Source organism: Macaca mulatta, chromosome 5 (genome assembly GCF_049350105.2).
Source record: "Macaca mulatta isolate MMU2019108-1 chromosome 5, T2T-MMU8v2.0, whole genome shotgun sequence".
Classification (NCBI taxonomy): Eukaryota; Metazoa; Chordata; class Mammalia; order Primates; family Cercopithecidae; genus Macaca; species Macaca mulatta.
The window spans coordinates 159,545,500-159,562,041 of record NC_133410.1 but is presented as its reverse complement, the minus strand read 5'-3'; the positions used below and the strand labels follow the sequence as shown (position 1 = coordinate 159,562,041).

The following is a 16,542-nucleotide window of genomic DNA, read 5'->3' as shown; positions in this document are numbered from 1 at the left end:
GACTTAAGCGACCTCTCTGTGACTGGGTGTGAGGTACTGAGACTTTCTTGTCAGAATTCCATAAATAGAAGAGGATGGAAGAAAGAGTAAATACAATATAGACAAAAACAACAGTGTCTATTATACTGGACATTTTGGTAATTTCCAGTTTATTTCCCTATTGTTAATATAATCTCCGTTTTCACATAAGGATATTGGTATGAAATTATTGTGAAGATCTAAAAGTACATTTTTCTTTTTGGTGGAGACAAACTAATTTATAGATCTTTCTTTCATGTACCCTAAATTTTGGTGTTCTTCAAAGTAAGATTTGTAGAGTCTTCAAATTATGAACTATCACATTTAACAATGTATTTTAAAATACAGGTAGTTTGGACACATTAAAGGAATCATGACATAAAATATTTGGGGTACTAAAATAATAAGTAATGTATGTGATGCTATAGTTTTAAACAGTTATAAACACATAAACTTAAATTGATTTGAATATGGAATGCATGACATTTTGCTATCTCTTTCATATCCTATGATGTTTGAGTTCAAGTAATGTAAGTTCAGTGGACTTTGACTGGTTGTCACATAGTGAGAGATTTCAGATTTTTGAAATATGTCACTACTATAAATCACTAGTTTGCTAGATTGAACCAGCAAGCTATTAAAGAACATGACAGTATTTACTGTAGATAAATGCAAATTTAAAAAGGTTCTCTGTATGAAGGTTTAGATGATTTATTAGCCTTCAGTGCACACATGAATCTGAAGTTATATAATGGATTTAGAAAATTTCATTTCCTGTTTGAAGGTTCAAATTTGCATATTTTTTCTATAATGCAAGTATTAGATGTGAGTCAGTAGGATATATAGTTAAACTCTGTGTGATATCAATATATGCTTCATCTTTTTTGTATAGTATATGGCAAATGTTTTTTAAGGTGTAGGGCAAGTAATTAAATATACTATTTTTTTTTTTTTTTGGCTGGAGTAGGGAGGGAGGGATAAGTAAAGAAGCTGTGATTATATATGTCTGTAGGTGGCTTCAGAATTTGAATTTATGAGAGTTTCCTTGCCTTTTAATTTGGCTCTCATTTTTCTACCAGTTGAAGATTCATTTAGGTTAACATGTTTTCTTTTCAATGGGAAATAATTGGTGGAACAATTAATCCTATGACAATTTTACCTCACATAGAATTACTTATTTTTTTAAAACTAGTCTTCTATTTTGAGATAATTGCTGATTCACATGCAGTTGAAGAAACAATGCAGAGAAATCTTTGTACTCTTTATCCAGTTTCCCCCAATGGGAAAATCTTGCAAAACCAGAACAATATTGATACTGGTATAATCAAGGTACAGAAAGTTTCCTCCCATTATCCTCTTACAGCTATACCCACTTTCCTCTACCCCATCTTAACCCCTGGCAACCATTAATCTGTTCTCAATTTCTATATTTTTGTCAGTTGAAGAATCTCCGGAGGACTGTACGAACTTGAGAAAAAAACCAATTGGTTTTCTGGAGATTCTTCTAGATTGTTTTGTGCGTCAATAGTTTGTTCCTTTTTATTGTTGAATAGTATTTTATGATATGGATATACTACAATTTGTTTAACCATTTAACTGTTGAAGGACATTCGTGTGATTTCCACTTTTTGGCTATTACCAACAAAACTACCATAAATATTTATATACAAGTTTTTGTGTGAACATAAGTTTTTATTTCTTTGGGAAAAATGCCAGGAGTGTACTTGCTAGATTGAATGGTAGGTGCATATTTAGGGTTTTTTTTTTTTTCTTTTTAATAGAAATTACCAAACTTTTTCACAGTGGCTGTGTCATTTTACATTCCCACCAACAACATATGAATTATCCAGTTTCTCCACATCCTCTCCAGCATTTGGTGTTGTCATTATTTTTTCAGTCGTTCTGATTGATGTATAGTGCTATCCACTGTGGTTTTAATTTGCATTTCTCTAATGCCTAATGATGTTAGACTTTTTTTTTTGTTTGTTTCATGTGTTTATTTGTCTTCTCTATATCTTCTTTCGTGAAATGTTCTTCTGCACATTTTCTAATTGGATGTTTTTTTACTCTTACTTTTGAGAGACTTTATATTTTTTAGGTATTATTCCTTTGTCAGATATTTGGTTTGCAGATATTTTCTCCTAGTTTGTAGCTTGCCATTTCATCCTCCTGAAAAGGTTTTTTGGTGAGCAGAATTTTTAATTTTGATAAAGCCTAATTTATCAATTTTCCCTGTATGGATCTTGCTTTTGTGTCAAGTCTAAAAACTTCTTGCTTAACCCTAAATTCTAAAGATTTTCTCCTATGTTTTTAAAACAGTTTTATATTTTACATTTAAATCTGTGATCAATATTGAGTTAGTTTTTGTGTAAGGTGTGATACTTAGGTAAAGTTCATTTGTAATTGTTCCAGTGCCATTTGTTGTAAAGACTCTTCTTCCTCCATTGAATTGCTTTTTGTACCTTTGTTGAAACTGTTCAGCATATTTGTGTGGGTCTAGTTCTGGGTTCTTTATTCTGTCTCATTGATTTATGTGTCTGCCCCTCCACCAGTTCCTCACAGTGTTGATTGCTGTAGCTACATAATAAGTTTTGAATTGGGTAGATGGATTCTTCATACTTTATCTTTCTCTTTCAAGATTGTTTTTGTTATTCTAGTTCCTTTGCTTTTCCATATAAATCTTACAATAATCTTTTCTTTATCTGCAAAAATCTTGCTGAGATTTTGATGGGACTTATGTTAGATCTGTATGTCAATTTGGGAGGAATTGACAGCTGTACTATGAATGCAGTGTCGCTCCATTTATTTAGATCTTCTTTGATTTCTTTCATCATATTATTGTTTTCAGCATTCAAGTCTTGTATATATTTTGTTAGATTTACATCTAAGTACTTTGAGCAATTATAGATTTAAATGTCATTGTTCACATGTTCCTTGGTAGTATATAGAAATATAATTGATTTTTTAATGTTTATCTGGTAACCCATTACCTTGCTGAACTCACTATTTCTAGGAAGTTTCTGTTTTTGGAAATGCCTTTGGATTTTCTATGTAGGTAATCATATTATCTGCCAATAGGGACAGCTTAATTTCTTCCTTTCTCACCTGTATACCTTTTATTTCTTCTTGCTGAATTGCGCTGGCTGGAACTTTCAGCACTAATTTGAATAAAAGTAGTGAGAGTGCACGTCTTAGCCATGTTCCTGATCTTTACGGGAGAAAATACTTGGTCTTTTATCATTAAGTATAATGTTAGTCGTAGATTTTATGTAAATACTGTTTATCAATTTGAGGAAGTTTTTTTTTTTCCCATTTTTCTGAGTTTTTATCCCAATGGTGTTATTGAATTTTTGTCAAATACTTTTTCTGCATCAGTTGATATGATCGTGTGATTGTCTTACCTTATCCTATTAATATGGTGGATTACATTAATTGATTTTTAAATAATAAAACAGTGTTGCATTCCTGGAATAAAATCTACTTGGCCATGGTGTAAGAGTCTTATTTATTGCTGAATTCTACTTGCTAATTTTTTGTTAAGAGTTTTGGTGTTTATATTCATGAGGGATATTGGTGTATAGGGTTTTTTTTTTGGTACTCTCTTTGTCTGGTTTTAATATAATAGTAACTTCGTAAAATGGATTGAGAGAAGTTTAAAATTGGCATTAATTCTTTTTTAAACATTTAGAAGAATTCTCCAGAGAAACCATGTTAACTTTGAGTTTTATTTTTTGAATTTTAAAATTATGAACTTAATTTCCTTAATAATTATAGGATTATTCAAATTATTTCATATTGTGCAAGTAGTGGTAGCTTCCAGTTTTTGAGGAATTGGTCCATTTTCTCTAAGTTGTCATATTATGTGTTTAGAGTTGTTTGCAGTATTCCATATTTTTTTTTGTGTGTGTGTGTGCTGCCTCTAAGGCCTGTAGTGATAGTATTTTCTCCCTGGTACCAGTAATTTGTGTCTTATTTCTTGCTTCTTTGTAAGTCTTGCCACGGTTTGTCAATTTTATTGATCTTTTCAAAGAACTAGCTCTTTATTGATTATTGTTTTCCTACTTTCTACTTAACTGACTTCTGCTTTTGTCTTTATTTCCTTCTTTCTGCTTGTTTTGGGCTTATTTTGCTTTTCTACTAAGTTCTTTAAAATGGAAACTTAGATTATTGATTTGAGACTTCTATTTTAGTGCTACAAATTACCCTCTCAGGTATGGCCCACAAATTTTGATATATTATATTTTTATTCAGTTCATGGTATTTAAAAATTTTATTTGAGACTTCCTCTTTTAACCCATAAACTATTTAGGAGTGTAATAGTTTCCAAGTGTTTGGACATTTTTCTGTGATCTTTATCTTTCTGTTATTGATTTCTACCTTGATTTTATTGTGGTCAGAGAACCCACTCCATATGCTTTCAATACCTTTAAATTTGTTGAGCTTGTATTATGTCCCAGAACATAATCTCTAGTCCATGGGCACTTGTAAACAATATTTATTCTTCTCTAATTGGGTGGAGTCTTATATAAATGTCAAGCAGTTCCTCTTTGTTGATAGTGTTACTGAGTTCTTTTAATCCTTTCCGATTTTCTGTTTATTTCTACCAATTATTGAGGAAGGCACAGTTACTTTTGTAAGATAAAATTAGTAGCTTTCATAATACTATTTATTTTGTAACAAGTAAATATTGTAGCATTTTATTCTTACAGTAAGAAATATGCCAGCTGTGGCTCACGCCTGTAATCCCAGCAGTTAGGGAGGCTGAGGCGGGTGGATCACAAGGTCAGGAGTTCGAGACCATCCTGGCTAACATGGTGAAACCCCGTCTCTACTGAAAATACAAAAATTAGCCAGACCTGGTGGCGTACGCCTGTAGTCCCAGCTACTCAGGAAGCTGAGGCAGGGGAATCGCTTCAACCTGGGAGGCGGAGGTTGCAGTGAGCCAAGATTGTGCCACTGCGCTCCAGCCTGGGCAACAGAGTGAGACTCTATTTAAAAAAAAATTAAAAGAGATATGCCTTAATTCCCCAGTTTTACCATATAAAGCACATAAGGAGATTTTTCCTCAAAAATTTGTCTGTATTTGAAAGTGAATATTCAGATATTAAATCCAAATGACTTGCCTAATTTATATTACTGACATTATCATACTGATTATATACGATGTTAATATACTTGATAATACAATTATTTATCACCTACACTTAAGGAATATCAGAAGCAATGCATAAGTGGGCACTTAGCTGAAACCAAGTAATATATTTTGGCCACTACCTAGGCTGAAACTGTGGTTTCACTTATCTCTGATTGAAATATAATTGTCTCTTTTAAGGAAATGTGGTCATACTGAAAATACTGTCCCGCACCTTTAAAAAAATTTAGTATTGTGTCTTGAACATCGTGGCATGCCTGCACATATTGATTTATATTCTTTTTAAACGCTGTATTATATTCCATTACATGGCCATCTCTGGGTTATAAATGTCTCTCTATTGCTGGATATTTAGGCTATATCTAATGTTTCAGTTTCACAAACAGTGCTGCAATAGATATCTTTTTATTTTATTTTCTATATGTAATTTTATAGAAGTGATTTGTATAGGTACTCGAATTATTTGATTCTGCCCTTTTGTCCTTGAACTCTTAACTACTAACCACATTTGAACTCTAACTCTAACCACATTTCAGAGTGACTTGGATATTTGAAATGGAAAAAAATAACTTTTCAGTTGTATTAGTCCATTTTCATACTGCTATGAAGAAATACCTGAGACTGGGTAATTTATAAAGAAAACGAGGTTTAATGGACTCACAGTTCCACATAGCAGGGGAGGCCCCACAGTCATGGTGGAAGGCAAAGGAAGAACAAAGGCACGTCTTATATGAGGCAGGCAAGAGAGCGTGTGCAGGGGAACTGCCCTTTATAAAACCATCAGATCTCATGAAACTTACTCTCTATCATGAGAACCCCTACCCCTTTGATTCAGTTACCCCCCACTGGGTCCTTCCCATGACACGAGAGGATTATGGGAGCTACAATTCAAGATGAGATTTGGGTGGAGACGCAGACAAACCATATCACCATTATTCAGATTTATAGAGTATAATTTCATGCCAAAGTACAAACTGTTATCCACTCTTACATGGAATTTTTTTCATTGCTTTTTCTCTTCTTAATATATAGGTATAGAGTATGATTTTAAAGCCTAGCTATATCTTTTTGTTTCATTTTTCTCATTACCAAAACTGTCTTCTTGCCATATGAACTTTTTTTTTTCATTGATACTTTCTTTTCAGTTTTGTCTGATAGACTTTGAGGAATTGGTGTTGAGTAAGCCAGTCTGTAGTAACTGTCACAAATAATTAAATACAAGTATTATGTAGTGTTGAAACCCATGTTCAGAAGTTACTTATGTTTCATGTTTACAAGAGGTAATTAAATATGATAATCCATGTAAAGTGCTTATGTAAAGTGCTGATGTAGCTTACAGCAGTCACTTATTCTGTGCATTTTTATTATTAGAATATTTGAATTAAAAATTTTATGATACAGGAATAAATAGCATAATAAAGTTTTCCCCAGTTACTAACTGATTTGTAAGTGTACTAGTTATGTGTTGCTGTGTTACAAATTACCCCAAAATATTACAGTGTAAAACAATGATAAACATTTATCAGCTCAGTTTTTCTGGGTCAGGAATTTGGGAGTAGGTTGGCTAGATAGTTTTGGCTCAGTGTCTGTTACGAGGTTGCATTCAAAATGTTGGCTGGAGTTGTAGTAATCTAAAGACTTAACTGGGGCTAGAGGACTTGATTCCAGGGTTACTTACATGACTGGCAAGTTGCTGCTGGCTGGTGGCTGGAGGACTGTTCTTCTCTAAGTGAGCCTCTCACTGAGCTGCTTGAATATCTTCATTTGTGGTGAGTGATTTTCCTCAGAATGAATGATGTAAAGGGAGCCATGAAGCTCTAATGACCTAACTTCATAAGTCACACACTGCTTCTGCGGGCTCACAGACCAGCCATGATTTAAGGTGGGAGGATATCTGTCTTTTTTGACTTTTGAACTGACTGGTTCAGAAAGGGATGAGGGGTTGGTGTGATTTTATTTGCTCATATTTTCTTTTTTCCTAAAGTAAATTGAAGATGTCTTTTTTGTTTACTTATTAACTTCAGTAAGTCATAAAAGGAAATCTGTGAAAAAACAAGCAGATTGCGTTAAACTACTTACCTGAAAACCTTCCGAAGGGCCTACTAAATGTTTGCTTAAAACATAGTTAATTCTGTGATACTTATTCATCCAGCTGCCTATCTAATACTTTAAGCACTTTTATTTTTATGGATTTAGGGGTCTGGGTGAAGCTTACAATAATAAGCTTCAAGAACATAAATACATTGCATCATCAAATGTTTCTCAAAAAAGCTGTTGAAGAATGCTATTTAAGAAAAAAATCTCTTGTTCAAATAGAAACCTGGGAGGCTGAGGCAGGAGGATTGCTTGAGCACAGAAGTTCAAGTCCAGCCTGGCCAACATAGTGAGACCCTATCTCTAAATCAAATAAAAAGGAAAAGAGTTTGATTGTGAAATAACTTTTGGGAATTTCATGCATTGGTTATATATCTTCCTTTCAAGATATCTACTGCACAGTTGCATATTAAAGCTCTGGTAATTCTATCATATAAACATCTCTTTACCATTGTTTAATTCATTATTTATTAGACTTATTTGATCATGGAACCTTTTTTCTTAACACTTTTGTAGACATATCATTTTTCTGTGAACATTTCTAACTCTTAAGAAGGGTACAATAAACGGAGGAGATTTTGACTATTTTGTAGTATATTTGGAGATTTAAATAAATATAAAGATGATACGTATAATTTATTTTCTGTAACATATTTGACTAATTTTTGTATAGACAGTAAAGTTCACAAATTTTTCAGATACTTTTCTTAGCTCACTAAAGAAACAAAATCTAACTTAAATATTAGATTATTAGTGAAGGTGTAAGGAAGCATGAGACTATCAGTCAGATAGTCTGATTTGTAGTCTTGTCTGTGAATGGACACATTTGTTTTTTTTTGTTCCTTTATCAGCTAGATGTGATAATTGACTAATCTGTATGACTCACAGAGTTCTTGTAAGGATTACTTATAATAGCAGAAATGGAAATCTTATATGATTGTGAGTTTATTGATAATATTACTGAAACTGCTAGGGCTTCTGTGCATTCTAAGAAATAGTGAAAGACCCAGAATATAGTAAGTAGAAGGAGAACAAAAACTTCAAAGGTAATATTTTCAGTTCAGAGTATTAAATGACTATATTGTATTGGTAATATGATATGTATCATTCTAGTTTACTATAGGCTGGAAAGGTCAAAATCATTCTCAGAGGGATATTTCTTGAGTTGGACCTTAAGAAAACATTAAGGTATGGTTCTTTAAAAGAAGCAAGAAAGAGGGAAGGCAATTGAAGAGAATACCAAATTTAATCTAATTTTCTGAAATGAGAAGTTTCTCATATGAGACAAAATGTTCTGTGCTTCCTGGGACATGGACATAGATTTTTACAATTATGGTCTTAGAGAAGGGACAAGGGAAAACCAGAGTGAGCTGAAATTTTGTCTACCCAACCCTTATTGTTGTATTTGGTGAAAATATTTTAGAATTCAAATTGGGTCCTAAAACAGCAGATTTGATTTCCAGTACCTAATAATTAGGAAATATCTTGTACTCATATTTGTGTGAAGTTCTTTGGGTGGGATATGATGAAAATTTATATTTGTTTCCATGACATTCTATATTCACACTTAACTGTAAATCAGATTAAACTTACTCTTTTTCTTTTATATAGTATCGAGCTCATAATTTTCTTTACCTGCAAGAAAAACATTTTACTGTCTTTACCTGCAGAGATTTAAAATCCCAGTAGAGACAAATATTACTACGAAAAAAAATTTTTTTTTTGAGACAGAGTCTTGCCCAGGCTGGAGTGCAGTGGCTTGATTTCCGCTCACTGCAACCTCCGCCTCCCAGGCTCAAGCGATTCTCCTGCCTCAGCCTCCCAAGTAGCTGGGATTACAGGTGCCTGCCACCACACCTGGCTAATTGTTGTATTTTTGGTAGAGATGGGGTTTCCCCATATTGGCCAGTCTTGAACTCCTGACCTCAGGTGATCCACCTGCCTCTGCCTCCCAAAGTGCTGGGATTACAGGTATGAGCCACTGCACCCAGTCACTATATAAGAAATGTTTGTTCCAAAAGAAAATATGATCTTTCCAAAAAAAAATACTGGATGATATTACCACAATATTTGTAGTATTAAATTTTGTTTAAGAATAGCTTGGCAGCTGGGTGCAGTGAAACATTTCACAATAAAAAATATTTTTTAAGGCTGGGTGCGGTGGCTCACGCCTGTAATCCCAGTATTTGGGAGGCCAAGGTGGGCGGATCACAAGGTCAGGAGTTCGAGACCAACCTGTGCAAGATGGCGAAACCCTGTCTCTACTAAAAATACAAAAATTAGCTGCTCGTGTTGGCAGGCGCCTGTAATCCCAGCTACTCGGGAGGCTGAGGCAGGAGAATCACTTGACCTGGGAGGTGGAGGTTGCAGTAAGCCGATGCCACTGAACTCCAGCCTTGGCAGCAGAGTGAGACTCCATCTCAAAAAAAAAAAAAAATATATATATATATATATACACACATATATATATACACATATATATATTTGTATGTATTTTTAAGTCTTTCCGTGCTGAAGACATCCCTAGGGCAGGTAGCAGAATACATAATTCAAGCTAGAGAGGCACAGGCTGCACGAGAGTCTCTCAGATAAAGCCCCATTGAAAATAAATTTATAATCTAAAATTTAAAAACACATTAAAAAAGCAGCAAAGCATGAGGAGTCAGTAGATAAACTGAAAGCAAGATTAAATCTTCAAGACTTTCAAACTATAAAATTTAGAAAATTATAATAAATTATGATATAGAGGCTCTTTCATGTCAAAAAGACATGAAAGAAAGGAAACAAAAAAGACAGTTAAAAGATTATGTAGGAAAGAGAGATTACTAAGCAGATTTGAAAAATAACAACAAATAGAGCTTTTAAATAAAAAGAAATTAACAGATTGAAAAGTAGATTAGAAAGAATTGAATAAAGAATGTGGGAACTGAAACACTGAGGAAATTTCCAAAAGATAGCAGAGAGAGGCAAGGAGATAGCAAATACAAAATAGGTTGTATTTTACAAAGATATGTGTAAAATATATAAGAGTACTTAAAAAGTTTTAAGAGGTACTTAAAAAGTTATGTGTAAAATGTATAAAAGTACTTAAAAACTATTAAAATGTATCTGCATATACCCAATACCAGGTTAGCAATAGAACAATATTTTTACTTGGAATCTCTTTTTCTTTGCTAAAACAATTATCTTTATTCTAACTTTGGTTTTTTTTTTTTTTTTTTTTTTTTTTGAGAAAGCATCTTACCCTGTCACCCAGACTGGGGTGCTGTGGCATGATCATAGCTCACTGCAGCTTTGAACTCCTGGGCTCAGGCAATCCTTTGCCTCAGCCTCCTGAGTAGCTTGGACTATTGGCATGTGCCACCTGCCAGGCTATTTTTTTTTTTTTTTTAAGAGACCAGATCTTGCTATGTTGCCCAGCCTGGTCTTGAACTCCCAGGCTCATGCAGTCCTCCTGCCTCAGCCTCCCGAAGTACTGAGATTACAGGCATGAGCCGCTGTGCCCAGCCCTTAATGCTAACTTTAGGGTGAGTCATTCCTTTGCTTTTTTTTTTTTTTTTTTTTAAGTTTATTATCTATGTATATATTCCTCAGCAATATATTGTTCTTTTTTGAAAAACTGCGTACCAATCACAAACCTATTTTTTTGACATTGAAGTTTTTATTTTTATGGATTTAGGGGTATAAATTCAGTGTGTTACCTTGATATATTGAGTCATGGTGAAATCTGGGCTGTTAGTGCACCCAACACCTGAATAGTGCACATTATACCCAATAGGTGATATTTCTCCCTCACCTCCGTTCCATTATTTGGAGTCTCCAGTGTCTATTATTTCACTCTGTATGTTTGCATTCCACAAACCTATTTCTGTAAGGAGAGTACAGTGTTGTAGGAGGGTCTGGCTGAAGATAAGCTGAACAGAGTCTCTGGGTCATGGTCTGGCTTTTCTAAGAGTTCTTGAGAATGCTTATTGGGGAATTTAGTGGATAATATCAAAAATAAACCCTGGGAGATGTTGGGATGTATTAGTTTGTTAGGGCTGTGTAATAAAGTACTAGAAATTAGGTTGCTGAAACAATGGAAATTTATTGCCTCAGTTCTGTGGGCTAGAAGTCTAAGATAAGTGTGTTGGCAGGGTTTGTTCTGAGAATTGTGAGAATCTGTTTCATGTTTCTTTCCTGACTTCTGGTGGTTTGCTGGCAATCTTTGACATTCTTTGGCTTATAGAAGTATCACTGTGATCTCTATCTTCATTTTAACATGATATTTTCTCGGTGTACATGTGTCTGAACACAAATTTTCCCTCTTTATAAGGGTAACAGTCATATTGGATTAAGACCCCCCCAATGACCTCATCTTAACTAATTACATCTGTAGCAATCGTATTTCCAAATAAGATCACATTTTGAAGCACTGGAGGTTAAGAATTGAACATATGTCCTCTTGGGGGACACAATTCAACCTGTAACAGGGCATCTGGCAAAGTGTCATAGTGGCACAGTGGTGTAGAGCATATGTGAAGCTATCCAGTAACAATATAGTCAGGGAATAGGCTGTTCTGTGGTTTCTGAACTTACCAGGGCACATAACCAACTGTCAAAAGTAGGTCAAAAAAGACACTTTTGGTGAACTAACACCTGCTATGGGGTAAGAATGGGGCATAAGGATATGTCATTTGAGATAGTTATAGATAATATATATTTTTTAATTTCTGAGAAAATGCAGTGAATAGCATCTATATTAGTCAGAATATAGACTTTTAACTGATAGAACAGAGAGGCCCAAATTAACAGTGGTTTCTGCAACATAGAAATGTATTTGTCCTTCAGGTGAAAGTCTGGGTAGCGAGCTAGTGTGGCAGTTCTATGATTGTCAGGATCCATAGACTGATTTGCTCTTTTATCTTCAACATAAGACACCTTTGATTCCAAGATGGCTACTGTAGCTCTTGCCACTATTCTGCATCTTAAGCAGTAGGAAGGAGTGTAGTTGGAAAAAGGAGTCAGATTTCTTTCTTTAAAGAATAATACCTAGAGGTTGCACGTGTTACTGCCTGTTGGTCAGGACTTGGTCATGTGGCTGATCAGGAATGCTTTCCATTCAAGAAAAGCTGGAGAGTGAGATCTTTTTCCTGGGCTCCGTGTGCCAAACTAGAAACCCTTTATTATTATGGAAGAAGAAAATATAACCTGGGAGTCAGTGCAGTCTGTGTCACAGCTTTGTAATTTTCCCTCAACTTCTTATTAGTAAGATTCCAGTGGCTGTAAACATATACAAGGTCACATTCACGTAGGAAAGGATTCCTGGGGAAAAATTGGATATCTTGAGATTGGCACTTTTAAACTCTGAATGTGTTTCTAAAGGATGCAGATAAATAAAATAAGCTTACTCTTAGTTAATTTTATAAATAAATAGGTTCAGAGAAAAAAGCTATTTTGACATTTTTAGACAGGTGTTAACTACACGTGTTGTAATAGGTAGGTCACAAGAAACAGTAAGTATCTAGTTAGGGTCAGAAGCTGTGATTACACCCTGTCCTTTTTTTTTTTTTTTTTCAAACTATGCCATACTCCTGCCCCATCTTTGAGGAAAAATTTAGCAAGTTTCCAGTGAGTGGTCCAGGGAAAACAGAGCTTTACTTTGAAGTATTTGAATTTTCTGTGAGTCGCACAGTATTGCAGTTGTATTAATCTTTTGAAGATAATTATTTTTGATCTCTGTTTGGTCTTTTGTTTTCCGAATATACAAGTAATTTAGATTAGTGACGAATGTCAGCTTAAGATATTTTATTAGTATAACTGTTGAGAAGAAAAATAATCATGCTCAATTAAAGTCCTCATACAAAACTTATAAAGGTTTATTTGAATTCTTTGAGTAAGTTGCTTTAAAATTTCTATAATCTTATACATTAAAGTATAACCTATAGAAAGCATGTTATACCACCCTGAAGGCTGCTATAAAAATTGTTTATGAAGTTCAGGCCAAGACTAAAATATGTTGAAATGGAGAGTTTTGAAAAATGTTCTATACAGCAAAGGAGACCAAATCATGCTAAAATGTAGAAAAAGACTATACATCAGTTTCCATGCTACATTATTCAAAAAAATACAACCATAAAAAAGGTAATAAGATTACATTTTCACATTTCATGGCTAGTAAAGTGCATTAGGCTGCTCAGATATTCATAACTTACTGTGACATTTGGGAAGATTACATTTTGTAGTGTAGAGCCATTACTACAGCTCAGATAATAACTAGCCAATGCCTGTACCTGGATTATGATCCCTGTCATTGGAAACAAATTTGTGATTTGAAGGTTGATCAGCTTCAAATAACTATTAGAAAGGGTTAACATGACATACTGTAGACCCTGTGCATGTTTTTTAGGTATAATAGATATGCATACATATAGTATATCAAATATGCCACACATTTGTATGTACAAATTTCTGCCATCAATTTTCTGCTTGAAAGGCATATTTTATAGTATTTAAAGCAACGGAGGAATATTTAAAACACCTGTCTGGATATTGCTCTCACAGTGTAATCTCAGTTTAAAAGCTGGTGAAATATTTGGGGCTTTTTTTGGAAATTACTTTCAAAAATCTATAGCTTCTTGAAAGGGTGGTTACTTATAGGAACGATTGATGTGAGTAATATTAAGGTGAAGGTAAGGTCTCTTATGTTAGTTGTAATGAGGTTTTTGACCAATTTAGATCTGCATGGAGGATATATAATTGTTACAAGAAAATTTCACACTATTAAAACTCTCTCCAGACATTATCTTCTTGGCAGCAAATTGTTTCAGATCTATTGGTTGGTTTCCCTTATATTAAATGATGTACAGTTGTATGTGGGTGTTGTAAGAAGTACCTTATTGTATTCAGTGGACAAGGTTTACTTTCTGTCTTCTAGAAAATACTGTTGAAGAGTTTATCTTTTTTACTATTGTATCTAGATGATTTTCATAAAATATTGTCTCTTTGAGCTTTCCTTTCACTAAAAAGTTATTTTGAAATTATAATCATTGGCCGGGCGCGGTGGCTCAAGCCTGTAATCCCAGCACTTTGGGAGGCCGAGACGGGCGGATCACAAGGTCAGGAGATCGAGACCATCCTGGCTAACATGGTGAAACCCCGTCTCTACTAAAAATACAAAAAAAACCTAGCCGGGCGAGGTGGCGGGCGCCTGTAGTCCCAGCTACTCGGGAGGCTGAGCCAGGAGAATGGCGTAAACCCGGGAGGCAGAGCTTGCAGTGAGCTGAGATCCGGCCACTGCACTCCAGCCTGGGCGACAGAGCGAGACTCCGTCTCAAAAAAAAAAAAAAGAAATTATAATCATTATATATAGTATTATGGAATTATTAGTTTCATATGACCTTAGAGATTTTTGTGTTTTTCTGCTACCTTTCTGAATCACTGCAATTCTTTTCCACAAGAAGTTTTTCTTGTGTCTGAAGATTCTGTCACTCCTTAATTTTACATTCTTCTATGTGGATTCTTTCAAATTATCTTCCAGAGAATACTGGTGTTCTTGAACCTGGACCAGACCTTTCTACTGCGAAATTGATTATAAAAATTATCTTTACCAAATTTACAGGTTGAAGTTCATGGAATTAATTTTCTCAGTTTTGAATTTTTCTTCTTAATTTTTCTTAATCATTGGCATCTGCTGCTGATTGTTATTACCCACATTTAATAAAAGATTTTCTTGAGTTAACACAATTCTATGTTTAATTAGTATTATCATATTGCTTTCTGGAAATATTTCAACAGGAGTGTATGAAAGTATTTGTTTAGTCTTGTTCTCACCTACTTTGAGCTTTAATAATTTCAAACAAAGTGAAATTTATTTAGTATTTTTTTTTTGCATGTGTCATTTGGATTTTTTTGTGAATTGACTGTTCATGTCTTCCTTAAAATTTTTTTCACCAAATTGAAAATACTTTATTTCTGTACCACTTTTTATTTCTACAGCTTAATGATTTTTGTGTTCTTTGAGAATTTCTTATATTTTATGGCTTCTAATTTAACTTTTGATGTCTTAAGTTATCTGGAATTTATTTTGGCATATATCGTAAGATAAGGATTCAGTCTTAATTTTTTAAAATGAAAATTTCATAGCTCTATTTAATGCTTCAGATGACACTCTAATTCTGTATTGAATTTATTTGTATCAACCTTTTATTTTAATTAGATTGTTTTCTGTCTAGTACTATACAGTTTTAATAATTATGTTATACCATTTGTTTGATGATTCTAGTATTCTTTTTGTATAGAATTTCCCTTCACTTTTTTCATATATTTAATTCCCAAATAGAAATTAGAATCACTATAAGTTTCAGGAAACAAAATCATATTGGAATTTTAATGGTAATGTGCTGAATTTATAGATTAATTTGTGAAAAGTTAACAACTTGAACTGATTTAATATGCCCATCCAGAAACAAGTCTGTTCATTTATCAGAAGTGGAAAAAAAATTTTTTCCTTTCAAGTCATGTGTATGTTTTAATTCACTCCTAGATACTTTTACACTTATGGTTGGTATCAGAAATGTTGTTTTAACACTCCATTGTATTTTCTATTAGATATTGTAGGTATTTAGGAAAACTTATGAATGTTATATATTTTATATTCATACAAAAATGACATTTTGTACTGAAGTTACTACTTGGTGTCATTCCTATATGTTTTCATGGAGAAAGAGATTTCCAGTTTAGAAACTGGAAGTCTAGTATGTTCTTTTCTTTCTTTTTTTTTTTTTGTGAGATGGTCTTGCTTTGTCACCCAGACTGGAGTGCCATGGGTCAGTCTCAACTTACTGCAACCTCCGCCTCCTGGGTTCAAGCGATTCTCCTGCCTCAGCCTCCTGAGTAGCTGGAACCACAGGCATGGAACACCACGCCTGGCTAGTTTCTGTATTTTTAATGGAGCTGGGGTTTCACCATGTTGTCTAGGCTGGTCTCGAACTGCTGACCTCAGGTGATCCACCCACCTTGGCCTCCCAAAGTGCTGGGATTACAGGTGTGAGTCACCGCACCCAGCCATTTTCTAAATAAGCAATTAAAAAAGATTTCTGTAGGATATAAGACACAGTATTGATTCTTACAAATACGGGTAGGCTATTTCTGTCGTATTGATCACTGTTATACTATTTCCTCAGGGCCTGGCATATTGTAGGCATTCAGTAAAAGAGTGTTGAATGAGTTTATAAATTTATTATATATTAGAGGTTTGTATTTTGTGATTGTTTTCTGTAGATGTGTTGTATCTCTTA

At 34.0% G+C, this 16,542-nt stretch overlaps 1 protein-coding gene across 5 annotated transcripts in view; it reads left to right on the top strand.

The window, feature by feature from the left end:
• The window catches only part of LRBA (LPS responsive beige-like anchor protein), a 766,998-nt gene that overhangs the window by 55,774 nt on the left and 694,682 nt on the right, over positions 1–16,542 (top strand). The window lies entirely within an intron of this gene.